This window comes from Arachis hypogaea, chromosome 3, assembly GCF_003086295.3.
Source record: "Arachis hypogaea cultivar Tifrunner chromosome 3, arahy.Tifrunner.gnm2.J5K5, whole genome shotgun sequence".
Lineage (NCBI taxonomy): Eukaryota > Viridiplantae > Streptophyta > Magnoliopsida > Fabales > Fabaceae > Arachis > Arachis hypogaea.
The window spans coordinates 40,712,731-40,735,793 of record NC_092038.1 but is presented as its reverse complement, the minus strand read 5'-3'; the positions used below and the strand labels follow the sequence as shown (position 1 = coordinate 40,735,793).

At 39.2% G+C, this 23,063-nt stretch overlaps 1 long non-coding RNA gene across 1 annotated transcript; it reads left to right on the top strand.

The window, feature by feature from the left end:
- Positions 1-2,977: 2,977 nt before the first annotated feature.
- Positions 2,978-3,968, top strand: LOC112770315 (uncharacterized). Its single transcript, XR_003186596.2, has 3 exons — positions 2,978-3,389; positions 3,479-3,582; positions 3,696-3,968. It is a non-coding gene; the product is annotated as an uncharacterized lncRNA (long non-coding RNA).
- Positions 3,969-23,063: the final 19,095 nt, after the last annotated feature.

The following is a 23,063-nucleotide window of genomic DNA, read 5'->3' as shown; positions in this document are numbered from 1 at the left end:
GAATTATACTTTGTTCTTCTGAGGTTCTTAGTAAAAATATATTACTTCATACTATCGGGTCGTTGAGGAGTGTTGCTAGACGCCAACCTTGATTAGTAAATTTAGTACGACTAATTTACTACCCGCTTAGTATTGAACCTATGGAGTCACACACTAACGAGTGTTCTAACCTTTGCTATAGAATTATTTAATTATTATTTTGATTTGATCAAATAAAGAGTTATATTAATTCAAATGGAATATTATTATATTCTTTGCTAGCACCAAGAATATAATAATAGTATGATAATTGAGAATATTAAATGAGATTTGAGAATAATTAGTTTTTCTATTTTTGAATTTGGATGAGATCCTAACTGATTCTGTTTTCAAATTGAGTTATGATATGATTCATAAAATTTGAATGATTCAGATTTGGAATTTCAAGATATGATTTAAATTTAAATTGAGAATCAAATTTAAAATCAGTAACAAATCTCATACTATATATATGTACGTCAAGAGTACAAGAAAGTCACGAGAGTAAAACACAAGGGTTTTATTCCTTTACCTCTACGCACATAAATGTATGTGAGCCTAATTCTTGCAGAAGAATTTTATAGCATGCAAAGAGTTGCAAGATGTTTCTCAATTTATATCAAATGTCCATTGGTCAAGGAGTTGACAGCAAAGGTTGGTCTCGGTGTGGATATGCATAGCGCCTTCGTACCATCGAAGGAGAAAATGATTTTTTACTAGCATACTGAGGTATTTAGATCTGATCTACTATAAATTACATTATTGGAATAAAATTTGAGCACAAAATAGATCTTAAAGATTACTTTCTTTTCTTTCGCTGCATGTTATGAACACATGGTAATCCTTCAGGGGAGAGCGTGGACTGAGCGATGGAGAGAGCGTGGATGGAGAGAGGGAGAAGCTCCTGCTAAACTTGCGTGGAGTGTGAATGGATAGAGAGGGTAATATCTGAGCTAGGGTTAATCTAATATTTTCTGACGGAAAATTTAAATTACGGATGGATTTTCTGTCTGTAATAATTTAATAAAATGTAGCGTTTTGTCTATTTAATTACAGACGGATTTTCCGTCTGTAACTATTTCCCACGGAAAAAAAAATTATTTTTTTCGACGGAATTATCGACGGATTCTCTTTTCCATCAGTAATTTATGCTAATCCATTTTTTTGTTTTCTAACAAAAAATCCCTCTGAAATTCTCTTTGTATTTTCATGGGATAAAATCCGTCGGAAATATCCGTCTGTAATAACTAGTTTTCTAGTAGTGCTTTCCTGTTTTGCAAAACCCAAAAAGCTCAGCACGTCGTCTTCATCTTCGTCGTTGGCATCTCTATTCGTAGCTTGGAGTAGCACGCCGTTGGGCCTCCGCTTCTTCTTCTTGGTGCACTGAAACGTGTGTTGGGTTTAGGTTTTTTCTTCTTTTCAGGGCGTTTCTCACGCCCCTTTGATGGGAAAGAAAAAGTGTAGTCATGTGCCATAGGTTTCGTAAGGTTTTGAGTTTGATATTGTTTCTATTATTTATCATGCCATTTTGGACTATTATTTTAATGTCTTGAATTCATGGCTAACTTGTCTTTCATGCTATACACAAACTTTTTAAATTCTTGTTCTTCATCTACAGCCAAAAGTGGCTAGCCAAAGTTATTTGCTATATTTTTACTGCATCACTTCAAAGCTAGAACATGCTTGGTAGAAAAATGTAGGGTGGAACTTGTATTTTGAATTTGGACTTGCTACAGAAACTAATTCTTAAATAAATGTGGACCAAACTTTTCATTTATTCATGCCCACACCACTCTCAACTTGCATTAAACAAATAACTTTCCACGCCAAATAAATAAATAAATAAATAAATAACTTCGTTTGCTACATGAATTTAGTTAATAAAACTCACACACATAAGCTAGTATAAGCAAAGCTTTTAAGACCTAATTAATTTGATCATAAAAAATTTAAATGTATAATTAAAATATATATGAATTGAATTGTAAAGGCTTCGTTGTAGAAAGTGTTAGATGAGGCTCTTCTAAAATGCAAATAGTTTAAAGAGTAAAGTGTTGTATATATACAAACACTTATGATATGAAAATTAATCTTCTTGCCTTAGGCTTGTTTTTCTTTTTTCCATTAATTATTTGTTTTTTCCTCTCATGTGGCGTTACGTTAATTAAGCTAACAACTCAAATGTATAAATCAAAATAGTTGCTTATATATTATATATACGTTATGTATGTGCAGTGTTAACACTTGTTTTCATAACGAGTTATACTATGTACAAACTGGTGATATTGCCAAACTTCCACTACTTTGCCATTATCCTGTTAAGGTACATACCTTGTTAAATTAATAATTTCATTTTATTTTATTTTAATTAATTAATTATTTAGATTGAGTCTCTTATCCCAACTATGACTTTAGATGAATTCTTCGAAAAATATCGGATATCGTTGGATGAAAATATGAAGAATATAAATATGATTATGATTATCACAATCCAAATATTAGTGATAGTAGTGACAGTCAACTCGATAGTGCTTTTATCCCTTTTTTTCAATAGCAAATAGTAAAAGACATCAACCTAACTCTTGTATTTAATTGATTACTCTTTTATTTACTTTATTAGTATTCTTGTTAATATTCTCTAGTAATGACATTGGAAATAGATACCAAAAAGAAAAAAGTTCGTGGTCTTACCCAACTCAAACATATTCATGCTATGGAGACACAGATAGAGTTAACATGGTGCAACAGCAGACCAATAGGCCCAACAAAGACACAGGTTCAACTGTTTAGTCGATTCTTAGGTACACTTGTAAGAAACTCTAATTTGGTCACGTTATTATATACTAGTTGGCAAGCTATGTCAAGTGAGACTAAAATTTCAATGTTGGATTATGCAAAGGTAAGTAGACCAATTTTCTTTTTAAATTGGTTATAATTAGGCTTAGCATGTATAGTAAAATAACATAATTCACTGTTTATTCGTAGTCTAAATATAACATTTCAAGTGATGCTGAGCCTTGGGTGATAGATACCATTGGAGAGTCATGGAAGCAATTTAAGAAACGCATAAAAAAATATCACTATACACCGTACAACTCATTCAGAGAGATGATAAAAAATCGTCCAATGACTGTACTTGAGCTGCATTTTAGAAAATTAGTTCAATTTTGGAGTCTTGATATTATCAAAGTAAGTTATTTTCACAACTTTCTTGGCTTTATTAATGGTATCGTGTATTTAACTAACTTTATGTATCTTTAAATTGCAACAATATGTAGGTTATTTCTGACAAAAATCGTGAAAATAGATCCAAACAAAAATGGAATCATTGAATGGGTCCAGTTAGTTTTGAATTAGTACGCGCTGAATTGGTGTTATATTTGTGCTTTGCATTTAAGTATCTTGGCATCTTTCATGTCATCTGTGTTGATTTCGAGTAATCTTGGTGGTTTCTTTGTAGCGTGCAAAAAAAAGGACAATGAAGATCCATCACAGTCTGAGATGTTTGTTGTAACTCGTACTAACAAGAAAGGAGAGACTGATTCGGGAACACAAGAGACGATTGTGAGTTGTTTAGTTTCGTAGAAATGTACACTAAAAGAAATGTGTAAATCATTTTTTTTAATTTTCAGCATATGCGCATATGAACTTATTTCAATTTTACTTGTGTGTAATAGGATCATCTTCAAAATTTGAAGCAAGCTGGATACAGTGATGATGAAGCACTTCAAACAGTTTTTGGAAAGGAAAGACATGGTAGAGTTCGTTTCTATGGTCGATCAGTCACAAAATCCTCTCTTAAAAAGGATAAGCAAATCCGACAAATGCAACAACAACATACTGAAGTGGTTTCAACTATGGAGAAAAATAAAAATAACTTAATTTCCAAGTTGGATGGTTTAACGAGCTTGATCAAAACGTTGTTGCAACAAGTTAATCCTGGTATGAGTGCGGAATGTAACACCCTATTACACAAAGTTTTACGCTTAAGTCGTAGAGCAGAGGTAATGTGGTGTTACAGACCTCTAGACAGCAAAATAAATACATAATAGAGAATAAGATAATATACTAGGAGCATTGAAACAAAACGGGTAAGCAAAAATCACAAAATGAAAAGCGCAACGCTCAAAGAAAAGGATTACTTGCGTGCTAAGAAACCTAAAGGAACATGATAAAACAATAAACTAAAGGATAAAGAAAAGCCAAGAAACAGCATAACTAGCCCTTGACTCAGCCTACGAAGCTAAGGCTGGCCGGAGGATACATATATACATATAAACATACATAACTGTCTCCAAAATATACCAAATTCCAAAGTAAACTCCTATCTCTTCCTCAACCTCTAAAAGGAGCAGCGTACATAAGTTACTTGGAGAGTAAGCTACACATATATATACATCTATACAAATAGAAACCAAAATACACCCAAGGACTACTTCGCTTTCCAGGATCCAGACGCCTAGCAAGGAGCCTCTCGACCTGCATCTGAAAAATAACAATACAATATGGAATGAGAACCAGAGGTTCTCAGCATGGTAAAGTGCCACGCGTATAATAAATAAGGTCTTGAGAATGCCATAGGCAATCCTAGAACTCCGTTATTCAGTTATCCAACTTAAGTACTAACCAGAAGCCATAAATAGAGGTAGGTGTTCTAATTCTACCTAACTTACTCAAGTTCCAACTTAACCCAGCACCAGACCATTTTCTCCGTTTCCTCCATCCTTCCATCATTCAGAATGCAACAGAAACAGGCAACCAAACAAGTTCACGCGCAAGTAGTGAGCAGATAATACAAGTAGCAAGTATAACAGATAGTAGGTGATATTTATCAATTAAGCATACCCAGAAAATGCATAGCAAACAATACAAACAAATGCAGATGATGCATGCCTGTCCTATGGCTGATGGGGCTCATCTGTCGGTTATCCAGTTAGCCCGACAAGTCCGAAAACCTTGGACTGTCCCCCGTCGCGCATACCCAAGAGTCTATGCATAGAGTTCACATTCATATTTCATAAAATCACTCAATGGGGGCTATCCATACCCGGGAATTTATACGTACCCGCTCACCCTTACGACGTAGGGTCAACAGAGTATCGAGATTCAACCTGGAACATGTGGTGGCGAGCCACGGCTCTTACCCCGGGAACTCATATCTCAGATAGCATTATTCATAAGCCATTTCATAGTTATAATCATTATTTAATCATTCATCAAGCCATGACATGTTAACTCCTTTTATTAACAACCTCCCTTTCACATTTTTCATCATCATTCCCTTATTGATAACCAAGGAAAATAATTCGTGATAAAAATAAGATACACTTGGGCTAGAAAAACCCGCGCTCAAAATAGAAAGATGATAGAAATATCTTTCTATTTTGAGCACAGATTTTTGCCAGTAAAAAACGTATTCTCGTGGTGTTTGTTTTTTGAAAAAAAGAAAGGGGCGATCTCAATAAGCTAGGCCCATACTTCGAGTTGTTTCATGCCACAAATAAACTCGAACACTTAAGAAATATGTAGGACTGGCGGATTCACACCTTTTACAACCGACACAGTCCTCCGTTCTTGGGGAAGAAGCTATTTGCTTAGCTTTACACCCGTCCCGAGGTATCATTTCTAATACATCGGTGGCGCAGGCTCGGACACATTGAGTACATCCTATACATGTATCATAAATCTTTACTGAATGTGACATTGGATTTGGATCTATAATTGTTTTTAACACAAAAAATGGAAAATTTTCGATCTAGTAAACTCGTAAATAAATCATATATCTTGATTACCCTTTCCGGGTCCTGACCACACTATTTATCAAACTCTTCTCAACCTTTTTAATATCAAATAATCTTAAAATCAACCCAACTCTAACATTAAATCAATCACATCACACGAAGATTAAACTTTAACTTCTCGAATCCATGACTATCACTAAGACATCCTCGACACTCTATTTTATTTTCTGTTTTTAATATAACAAATGAACTTGGAATTGCACAAACTTTATGTCCAGGCGTTCATCTTGAAATAAGCTTTCCAAAAAACTAAAGATCATATTTTTCGGATTTCTCTAGCCACAGAAATAAAGAAAAAACCGTGACTGCTCTGCAGTGCATAAAACCAGAAAAACAGCAACAGCATGTGATATTCAAAATTCAATATAAAATCTAAGTTAAATCCAATGACTTTAAAAATTAATGTAGTTAAACTTTACTCATCCAGGTTTCTTTCTCAATTGGTTCTGAATTAATACCATTTTTAATGAAGAAGTTACATTACCTGGAAGTTAAGTAAAAATGAGTCAAAATCTGTTTTTGAAACCAACAAGCTTAGTACCTTCAATTTGAATAACTTTTATTACAAAACTCCAATTAAGCTAAATTTTGATTTGGAAACTCCTAGATCATCCAGAAACAAGTGTGTCTTCGTTGCAACCCGATTGCTATTCAATTCTAAGAGTTACAAGCATTGGAAGTTGATGCATAGCTTGCTGAAATCTGTTTCTTTTCAGCTTTGACCACCGATATTAAAAAATTCACAACTCCCAACCCTCAACTCTTAAAATTCTGAAGTTTTAGAGAAATAAAGAAAGTTAATCAAATTTTTTAAAAAAATTGGTTTCGCTCCAAAACTCAACTCGTAGAAGTTACAGCAAGACAAACAAGTTGCTGCCCTGTTTGACCTTTTCTGCTACAGGACAGATTTAACAACCTAACTTTAAAAATTTGCCATAAATTGTATATTTAACAAAAAGGTCCCAAATTTTTCAATTTAGTTTCTTATATTCCCAAGTTTAGCCCAAACTTGGTCTCATGCAATTCCGATCATTACATAATTAGTTACAGCATATGCAATACTACCACAACACAACTCTACATCCTTATTAACAAACATCAATCCTAATCCATCATAAATAACTATAAGAGCACACCATTAATAACTTTTACACCTCATAATTCCAATATATAAATCCACCAACAAATTTATTCCAACAACATTACAAGGCTAATCATTAAATACAACAAACAATTCAACTTATCCTATGGTTCCTCTAACCTAAGTTTTCACAACACCGTAAATATTAAATGTGCGAAACTTAAACCATACCTTGGCTGATCACTTAATTCACCCAAGGCAGCCTCTCAACACAAAATCACAGCCCCTCCAAGCTCAATCAAATAGCCCCAAAGCAAGCCTTGTCACCAACAAAGCTCCAAGTAATCCAAATTCAAGTCCAATGCATAAACACCCTCTTAAACTACACCTAATACATATATATATGTTCCAATTCAGTTTTCTATTACCAAAAACAAGATTGAGCTAGGGTTAGGGTGTTCTTACCATACCCATATGCTCAATAGCTTGAGCCCACAAGTTCCGGAAGCTAACTTGAACTAGAACATAGAAATTGGACAAGATTCACCATAGGTTTCCAAGTTTATCAAAGAAAGAGGGATAGGAATTCTGAACTTAATAGGAGGCTTACTAGTGAAATTGTTCGGATAGAAAGGTAGAGCTTGACACGCTGAGCGCGTGGCCGTGAACGGTGTGGCGATCGGAGCCCGGACGGAGGAGTTATGGTAGTGAGAAGGAAAGGTGAGGATTAGGGTTCTTCTTCCCTTTCCCTTGCTGTTTGTGTCGTGACTTTAGTGAAATGGAGAAGATGAAGCTGCTGCTTCATTTATGCTATGGGTCCGTTTGGACCCACGGGCCCAGTTTGGGCTCCGGTTCAATCGGTTCGGCCCTTCCGGTCCGATTTTGGGCCAAATTTTCGAAATTGGTATCAAAATTCTCGTTTCGACAAGCTCTATCCTATTTTGATATTAGTTTTGCATTTTTAGCTTTTCTAATTAAAATTTAATTTATTAACTAATAATTTACCAATTTTAGCGGGATTTACATCCTACCCACCTAATTATGAATTTTGTCCTCAAAATTCAGAAGGAGTTACCTGAAAAGAGGTGTGGGTAGTCCTTTCGCATCTCTGATTCAAGCTCCCAGCTATGTTCTTCAATACCAGCCCGACTCCAAGCTACTTTCACCAAAAAAACTTCCTTTTCGCGGAGACGTTTAGTGCTGGTATCATCAATCCTAACCGGAGTTACTGGAAGCGTCAGGTCTTCTCTCACTTGGACTAATTCCGAATCTAGGACATGACTAGGATCAAAAGTGTATTTACGAAGCTGCGACATGTGGAACACGTCATGCAGGTTCAAAAGATGTGGTAGTAACGCGATCCTATACGCCACTGGTCCAATTCTCTTCAGGATTTCGAATGGCCCAATGTAACGGGGATTTAACTTCTTGGTTTGATGGACCTCCCTATTCCAGTGGTCGGAGTAACCTTCAAGAAGACGTGTTCTCCTTTCTCGAATTCTAAGGGCTTCCATCTTCTGTCAGCATAGCTCTTCTGACGGCTTTGAGCTTCAAGCATTTGACTCCAAATTCTCTTTATTTGCTCAGTGATTTCACTTACCATTTCTGGTCCTATCAAGATCTTTTCTCCTGCTTCGTACCAATATAATGGAGACTGGCATTTTCTTCCATACAAAGCCTCATATGGAGCCATTCCAATACTCGCATGATAGCTATTGTTATAAGCAAATTCTACCAGAGGCATATATCGATCCCAACTTGTCGGTTGATCCAAAACACAAGCTCTTACCATGTCTTCCAAGGTTTGGATTGTTGTTTCTGATTGGCCATCCATTTGGGGATGATAGGCAGTGCTTAGGCTTAATTGAGTGCTAAAAGCTCGCTGAAATGCACCCCAGAATCGTGATGTAAAGCGAGGATCTCTATCCGATACAATGGTGGAAGGTACGCCATGTAACCTTACAATCTCCTTTATATATATGCGCGCCAACTCCTCCATAGAACAACTTATCCGAATAGGCAGAAAATGAGCTGACTTGGTCAGTCGGTCTATAACCATCCAAATATCATCACAACCAGTCCAAGTCCTTGGTAAGCCCAATACAAAATCTATAGCAATGCTCTCCCATTTCCACTGTGGAATCTCCAAAGTTTGAAGGGTTCCTGTTGGCTTTTGGTGTTCAATCTTAACTTTCTGACAAGTTAGGCATTTAGAAACATGTAACGCCACATCATTTTTCATTCCTGGCCACCAGAACATCGTCTTTAAGTCTTGGTACATCTTAGTGCTTCCAGGATGAATGGAGAACCCGCTCTTATGAGCTTCCTCCAATATGTTCTGTCGTAAATCCCCGACATCTGGCACAATTATCTAGTCCTTGAACCTCCACAACCCATCTCTATCTTCTGACACTCTCCATTGCTTGCCTTTCTAATCGCCGGCAAAATCTTGTACAATTCTTGGTCATTCTGATGAGCATTTATCAATTCAGCCTTGAAGTCGCTTGGGATTTGTAACTAGCTTAGGCATAAAGTCTCAAACTCCTATCTGATTCCCAATTTCAATCCTTGGAAGGCTCCCAACAACTCTTCTTCTCTTAGCATCATTCAAGTAGCACATAGGGATTTCCTACTCAAGACATCCGCCACTACATTCGCCTTTCCCGGATGATAGTTTAGCTCGAAGTCATAATCCTTCAGGAGTTCCATCCACCTCCTCTGACGCATATTCAATTCTTTTTGCTAAAATAGGTACTTTAGACTCTTATGGTCAGAGAAGACTTGAAATTTCACTCCATAGAGATAATGCCTCCAAATCTTCAAGGCAAAGACAATGGCCGCAAGTTCCAAATCATGAGTTGGATAGTTTCTTTCATGAGGTCTTAACTGACGTGAGGCATAAGCTACAACCTTATGATGCTGCATCAACACGCATCCTAAACCTTTCAAGGATGCGTCACAGTACACCTCGAATGGTTCTCTCGGCTCAGGCAACACTAATATAGGGGCGGTAGTCAATCCCTGCTTTAAGGCAAGAAAACTCTCCTCGCACTCAGGAGTCCACACAAAATGAACATCCTTCCTGGTCAGCTTAGTCAAGGGTAAAGCGAGCTGTGAAAATCCTTTAATGAACCTCCGATAATAACCCGCCAAGCCTAAGAAACTCCTGATTTCTATCACTGAAGTTGGCCGCTCCCAAATTCATCACCGCCTCAACCTTAGTAGGATCCACTACTATTCCTTGCTTACTCACCACATGACCAAGAAATTTCACCTCAGACTTCTAGAACTCACACTTGAATATCTTGGCATACAACTTCCTATCCTTCAAAATTTGTAGCACTGCTCGCAAATGTTCTGAATGCTCATCCTCGGTCTTAGAATAGATAAGAATGTCGTCAATAAACACAACAACAAACTTATCCAGAAAAATTATGTTCATGTAATCCATGAATATCGCCAGAGTGTTAGTTAGTCCGAAGGACATCACGGTATATTCATAGTGGCCATACCGCGTTCTGAAGGCAGTCTTTGGGATATCCTCATCTCTAACCCTTATCTGGTGGTATCCGGATCGTAGATCAATCTTGGAGAACACGCCGGCTCCCTGTAATTGGTCCATCAGGTCATCAATCATTGGCATTGGATATTTATTCTTCACTGTAACCTTATTCAGCTGCCTATAGTCAACACATAAGCGTATGGTTCCATCTTTCTTCTTCACCAGTAATACTGGCGCACCCCACGGAGATACACTTCGTCGGATAAAATTCTTACCCAACAAATCCTCCAGTTGAGACTTCAATTCGGTCATTTCCGGAGGTGACATCCTGTAAGGAGCACTCGAGATTGGTCTGGCCCCAGGTACTAAATCAATAGCAAACTCAACTTCCCGTTTCGGTGGAAATTCATCAATATCATCAGGGAACACCTCCGGAAATTCACACACAGCTGGGATTTGTTCCAAGTCTTGATCATCACCCGAAACACCTACAACTAGCAATAATATCCCCTGACATTCAGCCCCAGAACAGTTCACCATCATGAAATTCAAGTAATAGTTATTCACTACAACCGGCCCTTCAGTGTCTTCAGGCATGAAATACACTGTTTTCGCCAAGCAATCTAATAGAACGCGGTTCTTGGATAACCAGTCCAATCCCAGAATGAGATCAAGACCAGTCATCGGCAAACAAATTAAGTTATGCACGAAATCACGCCCTTGTACTCGAAAAGGAACTTGGGGGCACCCTAACCTAGTCACCATAGCCTCATGGGTAGCATTGTAAACCTTTAAATCATACCCCAGTACTACTATTTTCAGTCCTAGCTCATCAGCCTTCTCAAATGCAATAAAAGTATGTGAAGCTCCAGAATCAAACAAAGCATTCAAAGTTTTATCCGCCATCTCACATTTACCTCGGATCAATGCCTCTGACCCCTCGGCGCCTATAGAGGAAGTAGTGTATACCCTTTCTGGTTGCTGCACCCTGCCTGTCTCATATCTCTTCTTCTCTGGGCAACTACTAGCCAAGTGTCCCGGCTGCCCACAGGAGTAACAGACTCTAGTCCCAAACCTACATGGTCCTGAATGATACTTTCCACATCTGTGGCAACTCATATCCTGTTGTGGTTGCTTACCCTATCTCCTTCCCTGATTAGCATTAGTATTAGGCCTCCTGGAGTTGCCTTGCCCCTGATTATTCTGAGGGACAAAGCTACCACGCTTGAACTGTCTGCCTCTGGGTGCAAAATTTCTCCCTGTGGTCCTCTGGAATGGGATCCTCAGACCCTCTTTTTCTGCTGCAGCCCTTCTAACACAATCCTCTGCCACCCTGCTCCTATTTATCAACTCAAAAAACACTCGAATCTGCATAGGTGCCACGAAGCTCTGAATGTCACTCCTAAGGCCTCCTTTATACTTTATGCATTTCCACTAAGCAAAGTCTTCAGGAGCTCCCTGACAGATGTGTGAGAAGCGGCACAATTCCTCAAATTTACTGGTGTACTCAGTGATAGTCATCTGTCCATGTTTAAGCTGAAGCAGTTCAAGTTCTCTGGCATTTCTAACTGAAATAGGGAAATATTTTTTATAGAATTTATCTCAAACAACTCCCAAGAGATCACAATTCCATCAGGCTGCAGAATACGCCTCATGCCCTGCCACTAGTGCTGAGCTTCACCATGCAACTGGTAGGTCCCAAACTCAACCCACTGCTCATCTGGAACCTGTTGAGCCTGTAATGCTCGCTCAATGGCCTGTATCTAATTATCATCACCGGTCAGATTCGAGGTCCCTCTGAAAGTTGGAGGGTGAACCTTCAAGAAGGAATGCAGTGACATTGGACCATTCTCGTCATTGTTACCATTGTTTCCATTATTAATTTGGTTTCCCAGGGCTTCAGCTGTCGCTTGCATTGCTGCTGCCATATTGCCTAATGCAGCCATGAAGTCTATAGGATTAGGAGTGTTTCCTGATGCCTCAGGCATGGCATTGCCTATTCGGCCTCTACCTCGCCCGCATCCGCGTCCGTGAGTAGACATCTGGTCCCTATACACATCAAACAAGTGATATCAAGTTGATCAGTCTCAATATCGCATGTTCAGTGCTTTAAGTCCCAAATGCATGCTCATGAACGTTTATGCCACATATATCAGTTAGATATCCTAATAGAACATAAACACAAACACAGAGAATGCGCAAAAGCATAATCAGTCCGTCCTCGGGCTCAATAAGAAAGGAACTACTCTGATACCATAATGTAACACGCTATTACACAGAGTTTTACGCTTAAGTCGTAGAGCAGAGGTAATGTGGTGTTACAGACCTCTAGACAGCAAAATGAATACATAATAGAGAATAAGATAATATACTAGGAGCCTTGAAACAAAACTGATAAGCAAAAATCGCAAAATGAAAAGCGCAATGCTCAAAGAAAAGGATTACTTGCGTGATAAGAAACCTAATAGGAACATGATAAAACAATAAACAAAAGGAAAAAGAAAAGCCAAGAAACAGCATAACTAGCCCCTGACTCAACCTGCGAAGCTAAGGCTGGCCGGAGGATACATATATACATATAAACATACATAAGTGTCTCCAAAATATACCAAAATACCAAAGTAAACTCCTATCTCTCCCTCAACCTCTAAGAGGAGCAGCGTACATAAGTTACTTAGAGAGTAAGCTACACACATATATACATATATACAAATAGAAACCAAAATACACCCAAGGACTACTTCGCTTTCCAGGATCCAAATGCCTAGAGAGGAGCCTCTCGACCTGCATCTGAAAAACAACAATACAATATAGAATGAGAATCAGAGGTTCTCAACATGGTAAAAGTGCCACGCGTATAATAAATAAGGTCCTGAGAATGCCATAGGCAATCCTAGAACTCCGTTATTCAGTTATCCAACTTAAGTACTAACTAGAAGGCATAAATAGAAGTAGGTGTTCTAATTCTACCTAACTTACTCAAGTTCCAACTTAACCCAACACCAGACCATTTCCTCCGTTTCCTCCATCCTTCCATTATTCAGAATGCAACAGAAACAGGCAACCAAATAAGTTCACGTACAAGTAGTGAGCAGATAGTACAAGTAGCAAGTATAACAGATAGTAGGTGATATTTATCAATTAGGCATACCCAGGAAATGCATAGCAAACAATACAAACAAATGCAGATGATGCATGCCTGTCCTATGGCTGATGGGGCCCATCTGTCGGTTATCCAGCCAACCCGACAAGTCCGAAAACCTTGGACTGTCCCCCGTCGTGCATCCCCAAGAGTCTATGCATAGAGTTCACATTCATATTTCATAAAATCACTTAATGGGGACTATCCATACCTGGGAATTTATACGTGCCCGGTCACCCTTACGACGTAGGGTCAACAGAGTATCGAGATTCAACCTGGAACACGTGGTGGCGAGCCATGGCTCTTACCCAGGGAACTCGTATCTCAGATAGCATTATTCATAAGCCATTTCATAGTCATAATCATTATTTAATCATTCATCAAGGCATGGCATGTTAACTCCTTTTATTAACAACCTCCCTTTCACATTTTTCATCATCATTCCCTTATAATTCATCTTGATTACCCTTTCTGGGTCCTGACCACACTATTTATCAAACTCATCTCAATATTCTTAATATCAAATAATCTTAAAATCAACCCAACTCTAACATTAAATCAATCACATCACACGAAGATTAAACTTTAACTTCTCAAACCCATGACTATCACTAAGACATCCTCGATACTCTATTTTCTTTTCTGTTTTTAATATAACAAATAAACTCGGAATTGCACAAACTTTATATCCAGGCGTTTATCTTGAAATAAGATTTCTAAAAAATTAAAGATCATATTTTTCGGATTTCTCTAGCCTCAAAAATAGAGAAAAAACCGTGACTGCTCTGCAGTGCATAAAACCAAAAAAATAACAGCAGCATGTGATATTCAAAATTCATATAAAATCCAAGTTAAATTCAATGACTTTAAAAATTAATGTAGTTAAACTTTACTCATCGAGGTTTCTTTCTCAAATGAGTTAATACCATTTTTTAATGAAGAAGTTACATTACCTAGAAGTTAAGTAAAAATGAGTCAAAATCTGTTTTTTGAAACCAACAAGCTTAGTACCTTTCAATTTGAATAACTTTTATTACAAAACTCTAATTAAGCTAAATTTTGATTTGGAAACTCCTAGATCATCCAGAAACAAGTATGTCTTCGTTGCAACCCAATTGCTATTCAATTCTAAGAGTTACAAGCATTGGAAGTTGATGCATAGCTTGCTGAAATCTGTTTCTTTTCAGCTTTGACCACCAATATTTAAAAATTCACAACTCCCAATCCTCTACTCTTAAAATTCTGAAGTTTTAGAGAAATAAAGCAAGTTAATCAAATTTTATAACAAAATTGGTTTCACTCCAAAACGCAACTCGTAGAAGTCGCAGCAAGACAAACAAGTTGCTACCCTGTTTGACCTTTTCTGCTGCAGGACAGATTTAACAACCTAACTTTAAAAATTTACCATAAATTGTATATTTAACAAAAAGGTCCCAAATTTTCCAGTTTAGTTCTTTATATTCCCAAGTTTATCTGAAACTTGGTCTCATGCAATTCCGATCATTACATAATTAGTTACAGCATATGCAATTTCACCACAACACAACTCTACATCCTTATTAACAAACATCAATCCTAATCCATCATAAATAACTATAAGAGCACACCATTAATAACTTTTACACCTCATAATTCAATATATAAATCTACTAACAAATCTATTCCAACAACATTACAAAGCTAATCATTAAATACAACAAACAATTCAACTTATCATATGGTTCCTCTAACCTAAGTTTTCACAACACCGTATTAAACGTGCGAAACTTAAACTGTACCTTGGCCGATCACTTAATTCACCCAAGGCAGCCTCTCAACACAAAATCACAGCCCCTCCAAGCTCAATCAAACAGCCCCAAAGCAAGCCTTGTCACCAACAAAGCTCCAAGTAATCCAAATTCAAGTCCAATGCATAAACACCCTCTTAAACTACACCTAATACACATATATATGTTCCAATTCAATTTTTTATTACCAAAAACAAGATTGAGCTAGAGTTAGAATGTTCTTACCATATCCATATGCTCAATAACTTGAGCTCACAAGTTCCGGAAGCTAACTTGAACCTAGAACATAGAAATTGGACATGATTCACCATAGGTTTCCAAGTTTACCAAAGAAAGAGGGATAGGAATTCTGAACTTAATAGGAGGCTTACCAGTGAAATTGTTCAGATAGAAAGGTAGATCTTGACGCGCTGAGCGCGTGGCTGCGTACGGTGTTGTGATCGGAGCCCGGACGGAGGAGTTATGGTAGTGAGAAGGAAAGGTGAGGGTTAGGGTTCTTCTTCCCTCTCCCTTGTTGTTTGTGTAGTGACTTTAGTGAAATGGAGAAGATGAAGCTGCTGCTTCATTTATGCTATGGATCTGGTTGGATCCACGGGCCCGGTTTGGGCCTCGGTTCAATCGGTTTGGCCCTTCGGATTCGATTTTGGGCCAAATTTTCGAAATTGGTATCAAAATTCTCGTTTCAACGAGATCTATCCTATTTTGATATTAGTTTTGAATTTTTAGCTTTCCTATTTAAAATTCAATTTATTAACTAATAATTTACCAATTTTAGCAGGGTTTACACGGAACAAGTTCAAGTAATGATAGAAGTTGCCCAACAATCTCCGCCTGACGCAAGTAGTGCACCAAATGATGTGAGGCGAAGCATTCCTTCTTCACTGGGATCGAACCATGTGTCAAAAGATATGGACGTAAGTACTGTCAAAATTAGTAGTTAAATTAATAGTGGCTGATTGCTGTTGATGTTAATTTTATTGTTGACTTTATTGGCCTTAAGCAAATCTATAATAGAATCTAGTTCGTTATCAAATTAAAAATTTCAACCACTACATAAAACAATTGCACTATTTTATCAAATTAAAAATATGTTACATGTAAAACCCGGTTAATTAACGGCTAATTAACCCATAAATGAGAATTTATTTTGGAAAGCCTAAAATGTGATTTTTATGGCTAAATATGATAGAGGAGATTGAGACAAGAATTTTGGTACCAATTTCATAGAATTCGGACCAAGATTGGACCGAACGGGCCAAACCGGGCCAATTGGACCCAAAGTGGGCCCTTGGCCCAACATAACTTAACCAAAACCCTAGTTTTCAGCACTCTCTCTCCTCATTTGTTACACACACAAGCTGAAATTAGAGAGAAAGGGAGGAAGAACACTCTCTCAAGTTCTCTCCCTTGGTTGATCTTCAAACCACCATAACTTTTGATCTAGAGCTCCGATTGCCGCTCCGTTTGCGGCCACGCGTTCACCGCGGAGAGCTCTACAAAACCCATACAACCAATCTTGAGGTAAGACACGTGTTGCTGTTCGAAATCTCAGCCCTTATTTTCGAGTTTCATGGGTGAAATGTTGAGATTTTGAGTTCTTTGATGTTATAGGACCCAACTCTCTTGAAGGAGAAGGTTAATCTTGTCTCCTTGGACCTTGGGTGTGGTAAGATTCTCAACCCTAGTGTATTTTGTTGTTTTATGATGTTTGGGTTTTGAGATGTTGTGTATGGATATGATGGTTGTGGCTTAGGTTGTGTATGTGTGGATATTGGAGCTTGATTGGTGATTTTGAAAAGCTTGGAAAAGGTTTGGTGGTGAAAAATCTGTTCTTGGAGGTGTTGAGGCCTTGAGAGCTTGTGGATAAGTGGTTTGGAAGTGCTCCGGTGGAGCTTGGGAAAATCGGCTAAGGTATGGTTTCGGTTTCCCGTATCTAATATGTAATGTGGTAGGAAATACTTAGGCTAGAGGCCCTAAGATAGGCATTGAAATGTTGATGTTGTTGAATGATTGAGATATATGATGTGGTCATATATGTGATGATGATTAATGATGCCTTGATGGTATGATGTATGAGAAATATGCATGTTGTGATATATGCTTGATGATTGGTTATGGTTGAATTGTGGGTTGGACCATGTTGATGGTGAGTATGATATTGATTGTGTACAATGATGATTTATTGGAATTGGTGTTGTTGAGAATTGGCATGAGTAAGAGTATATGATACGTCAATATATTTGAGTTTGAGCCACTTGGGTGAAGTGGGTTAGAATGATGAGATAGTGATTTTGTATATTGTGGTAATGTGTCAATGTGTGAGTTGAGGAGGCTTGATGTTGAAATTGATATATTTTGATTGATTTCAAAGAAAAGGGATGAAAATGGCATGTTTTGATTGATTTTGAAAAGAGTCGGAAATGGCTTGTTTGCAAATGGCACTTTGTGGTTTTTATGAAAAATATGGTCTTTGGGCATACTTTGGTGGGACATAACTTGGACTACGGATCTCTGTTTTGTGCCAAATCTATTTATAAATGAAATTGGATCCGGGATGTCCATGCCGTTCGAAGAACGGGTGAAAAACGATTTAAAATGAGAAAGTTATGTCCGTTGGAAGATTGGGGTTTAAATTGGTGAATTCTGCAGCTTTTAACTTAGAAAATTTTTAGCAGAATGACCCCTTGCGCGTGGGCGCACTTGGCGCATGCGCACCGTTCTTCCGGAAAATGCCATCCACGCGTGAGCGTGGGGTGCGTGGGCGCGCCGATTGTGCTGCACCCAATGCCCAGCCATTTTCCAGAGAGTTATGCCAGAATTGTGCCAGTGTTGTGCCTGGGGCACGAGGACACCCACGCGTACGCGTGGTTGACGCGTGCGCGTCGATTGGCAAATGTTTAATCCACGCGTTAGCGTGCATGACGCTTGCGCGTCGATGAAGTTTTGAGGCCATTCACGCGTGCGCGTGGAGTGCGCGTACGCGTGTACCTGTTTCCATCCCAAAGTTGATTTTTGAGTTTTAAAAGTCAAATTTCATACTCTAAGCCTCCGATCTCACCACTTATATCTTAAATCATTATGATATGCCTAGCCATGAGAGAAGGAGCTAGTGGATGTGGTAACTTGCGAGTAAAGCAAGGGAAAATGAATAATCAATGAGGATCATTGATGATTATGTGAGATGTGGAGGATGGTGGTGGAAGTGCTTGTTATGCCATTGGCCGAAGGGCCGTAATGGTTTATGAATTGGCTGGTTCTGGATTGAACCGTGAGCCGGGATAGCTGTGTATGCTATGGATATTGGCTGGTTCTGGATTGAACCGTGAGCCGGGATAGCTGTGTATGCTATGGATATTGGCTGGTTATGGATTTAACCGTGAGCCGGATGGCTGATATGGATGTTGATCCATGGATGAGAATTCATGCATGTTTATGCTAAATTATTGATAATTGTGATTTGCACTTCCACTATCGGAGATACGAGTTTCCCTAGGTAGTAGCAGTGGCTAGCCACCACGTGCTCCAGGTTGAGACTTGATACTCTTTTGACCCTATGTCATAAGTGTGGCCGGGCACTGTGAAAGACCCGGATGAGCTTGCCCCCGTAAATATTCACCAGTGAGGGTGATGGATATAGATCATGATTATGATCAAGTTTATGATGAGTATAACTCGAGTTGGGGATGTATGACAGAGGGACAGTCCAATGGTTAGCTACCAGGACTTGTCGGGTTGGCTCTATAACTGACAGATGATATCATCAGCCACTAGGGACAAGCATTCATCATATGCATATTATGTGAATTGTTTGAGATTGCCTATTTGATTGCATATTACTTGCTATTTGTCTAAATGCCTTACTTGTTCCTAATTGTATATTTCTTGTCTGATATAACTGTGTTTGCTTTATTATACTCCTGCTGGTGGTTGGAAGGTTTGAAGGAATTGGAAAGGGAAGTATTAGTTAGACTGAAGTATCTTTAGTCAGATGCCCTTTATGGTTTAGCTTGTTTATAAGCTTTAATATTATTTGGAGGAAGTTCTAGGATTGCCTTCGGCTTTCCTCCATTATTATGTATTATATATGTGGAAGCTGTTACCATGCTGGGGACCTCAGGTTCTCACCCATGCGGATTTTGTGGTTTTCAGATGCAGGACGTGATGTTTCCCGTTGAGGCATGCTGGAGACTTCTATAATTGCGAAGATCCTTTGTTCTCGGGGCTATGTTTTGGTTTATATGTTTTGCTTAGATACTTTTATCTCCATTAAATAATACAAACTGTGATGACTCCTCTTATGGGAGAATTTTGGAGAATAGGATTTATGTATTTGTGTCCCTTTGGGTTTCCTTTGGGGTTTTCCTTATTATATCATATGTATATATTGTTATGCTCGGATCGGTTATCTTCGCAGCCGGATCTTGAGTCTAGATATTCCTGTTTTTGACACTCCTTTGTATATATATAATCTCGCGTTGGTTATCCTTGTTCGTTACGTTATCGATCGGAGTGTTGCGCTTTAAGGTTGCGGTTTTTGTTTACCCCTTTTTCTACAAAGGCTCCTAGTTATAATCAATCATTCATACTACTATACGTACTAAATTTTTATTTTAGAGGTCGTAATACCTTGCCATCTCTGAATTATGACTTAAGCATAAGACTCTGTATGGTAGGGTGTTACATTATGGTATCAGAGCAGTTCGTTCCTGTAGAGCCTGAGGGATGGACTGATTATGCTTCTGTGCATTCTCTGTGTGTGTGTGTGTTATGTGCTATTAGTATATCTGCTTGATATAATTGGCATAAACGTTCATGAGCATGCATTTGGGACTTTGAAGTACTAGACTTCCGATATTGAGACTGATCAACTTAATATCGATTGTTTGGTATGTATAGGAACCAGATGGCGCCTCGTGGACGCGGTAGAGGTAGTGTGAGAGGTCGTACGAACGCTCGTGCGCCGGAGAATAACCCTCACGACTCGGTGAACTTTATGACTGCGTTGGAGAACATGGCTGCTGCTATGCAAGCCACTGCTGAGGCTCTTGGTCAACAGATGAACAACCATGGTAATGATGGAGGTGGAGTTCAGGGCCCAATGACACTGGCAAACTTTTTGAAGGTTAATCCACCTAAGTTCAAGGGAACTACTAGTCCGACTGAGGCTGATACATGGTTTCAGGCTATAGAGCGAGCACTGCAAGCACAAGTGGTACCTGAAGGGCAGCGTGTCGAGTTTGCTACCTATATGCTTGTCGGTGAAGCGTCACATTGGTGGCAAGGTATCCGACGTCTTCTGCAGCAGGGTGATGATTATATCACCTGGAATGTCTTCCAAGAGGAGTTCTATAAGAAGTACTTTCCGACTTCTGCTAGGACGGCTAAGGAACTTGAATTGTTACAACTGAAGCAGGGTACTATGTCCATATCAGAGTACACTGACAAGTTTGAGGAGCTGTTCAGGTTCTCTCGTATGTGCCAAGGGACTCCGGTGGAATATGAAGAATGGAAGTGTGTTAAGTATGAAGGAGGACTCCGGAGTGATATTTTCAGTTCAGTGGGACCAATGGAGATTAGGACCTTCTCCGAGCTGGTAAACAAGTGTAGGGTTGCTGAGGAGTGTGTAAAAAGGGCAACTGCTGAGAAAGGGATTCACAGAGGATCATTCCCACAGAACCGAGGGAAGAGTTTTGCACCTAGAGGTCCGTCTTTCAAGAGGGGAAGCTCTTTCAGGAGGCCCAACAACAACGACAATTTCCAAGGGAAGAAGTATGGGAAGCAGCCTCAGAATGATTAAGCTTGTACTAGGTGTGGAGGTCACCATCCGGGAGCACCATGCAAGACCGGATGGGGTTTGTGCTACAATTGCGGAAAAGCGGGGCATAAAGCCGCAAGTTGTCCGGAGAGGCAGAAACAAGGTGCTGGGAAGGCACAACAGACTGGTCGGGTGTTCACCACTTCAGCTGTAGGGGCTGAGGGATCTGAGACACTCATTAGAGGTAACTGTGAAATAGCTGGTCAAACCTTAAATGCTTTATTTGATTCGGGAGCATCACATTCATTCATTGCATTTGAGAAAGCCCATGAGTTAGGATTGAAGATTGTAACTTTAGGATATGATCTAAGAGTGTACAATGCTACCCACGAAGCCATGGTAACTAGGCTAGGATGCCCGGAAGTTTCCTTTAGGTTCAAGCAGCGTGATTTTGTTCATAATTTAATCTGCTTACCGATGATTGGTCTTGATCTTATCTTGGGATTGGACTGGTTATCTAAGAACCATGTTCTGCTAGATTGTTCTACAAAGTCGGTGTACTTTATGCCGGAAGAAACTGAAGGGCCGGTCGTGGTGAATAATTATTACTTGAATTCGATGATGGTGAACTGTTCCGGAACCGAATGTCAGGGTATCATGTTGTTAACCGCGGGCGTTTCGGGTGATGATCAAAGGTTGGAACAGATTCCGGTTGTGTGTGAGTTTCCGGAAGTGTTTCCTGATGATATTGATGAGTTTCCACCTAACCGAGAGGTTGAATTTGCTATTAAATTGGTGCCCGGGGCGGGACCAATCTCAAGTGCTCCTTATAGGATGTCACCGTTAGAGATGAACGAGCTAAAGTCTCAGTTAGAGGATTTGTTGGGAAAGAATTTTATACGACCAAGTGTCTCTCCGTGGGGTGCTCCAGTGTTACTGGTGAAGAAGAAGGATGGGAGTATGCGGCTCTGTGTGGATTACAGGCAGCTGAACAAGGTTACAATAAAGAATAAGTACCCATTGCCGAGAATTGATGATCTCATGGATCAGTTACAAGGAGCTGGAGTTTTCTCCAAGATCGATTTGCGATCCGATTATCACCAGATAAGGGTGAGGGGTGAGGATATCCCTAAGACCGCTTTTAGGACTCGTTATGGTCATTACGAGTACACTGTAATGTCTTTTGGGTTGAGGAATGCTCCTGCAGTGTTTATGGATTACATGAATAGAGTTTTCCGTCCGTTTTTGGATAGATTCGTTGTTGTCTTCATTGATGACATACTGATTTATTCCAAGACTGAAAAAGAGCATGCGGAACACTTGAGGACTGTGTTGCAGATTCTAAAGGAGAAGAAACTCTATGCAAAACTGTCGAAGTGTGAGTTTTGGAAGAGTGAGGTGAAGTTTTTGGGCCATGTGGTGAGTAAGAAGGGAATAGCCGTAGATCCAACTAAGGTGGAGGCTGTGATGGATTGGAAGCAACCAACCACCGTAACAGAGATAAGGAGTTTTCTGGGTTTAGCTGGCTATTACCGAAGGTTTATCAAAGGCTTTTCACAGATAGCTTTGCCAATGACAAAGTTAACCCACAAAGACACTCCATTTGTTTGGACTCCTGAGTGCGAGGAGAGCTTTCAGACATTGAAGAAAAAGTTGACCACTGCACCTGTGTTAGTGTTACCTGAGCCGAATGAGCCATTTGAGGTGTATTGTGATACCTCATTGAAGGGTCTAGGGTGCGTGCTGATGCAGCATCGTAATGTGGTGGCGTATGCCTCACGACAGTTGAGACCTCATGAAGTTAGTTACCCTACGCACGATTTGGAACTCGCTGCGGTTGTGTTTGCCTTGAAGGTGTGGAGGCATTATCTCTATGGGGTTAAGTTCCAAGTTTTCTCTGATCATAAGAGCTTGAAGTATCTCTTTGATCAGAAAGAGCTCAATATGAGGCAGAGAAGGTGGATGGAATTGTTGAAA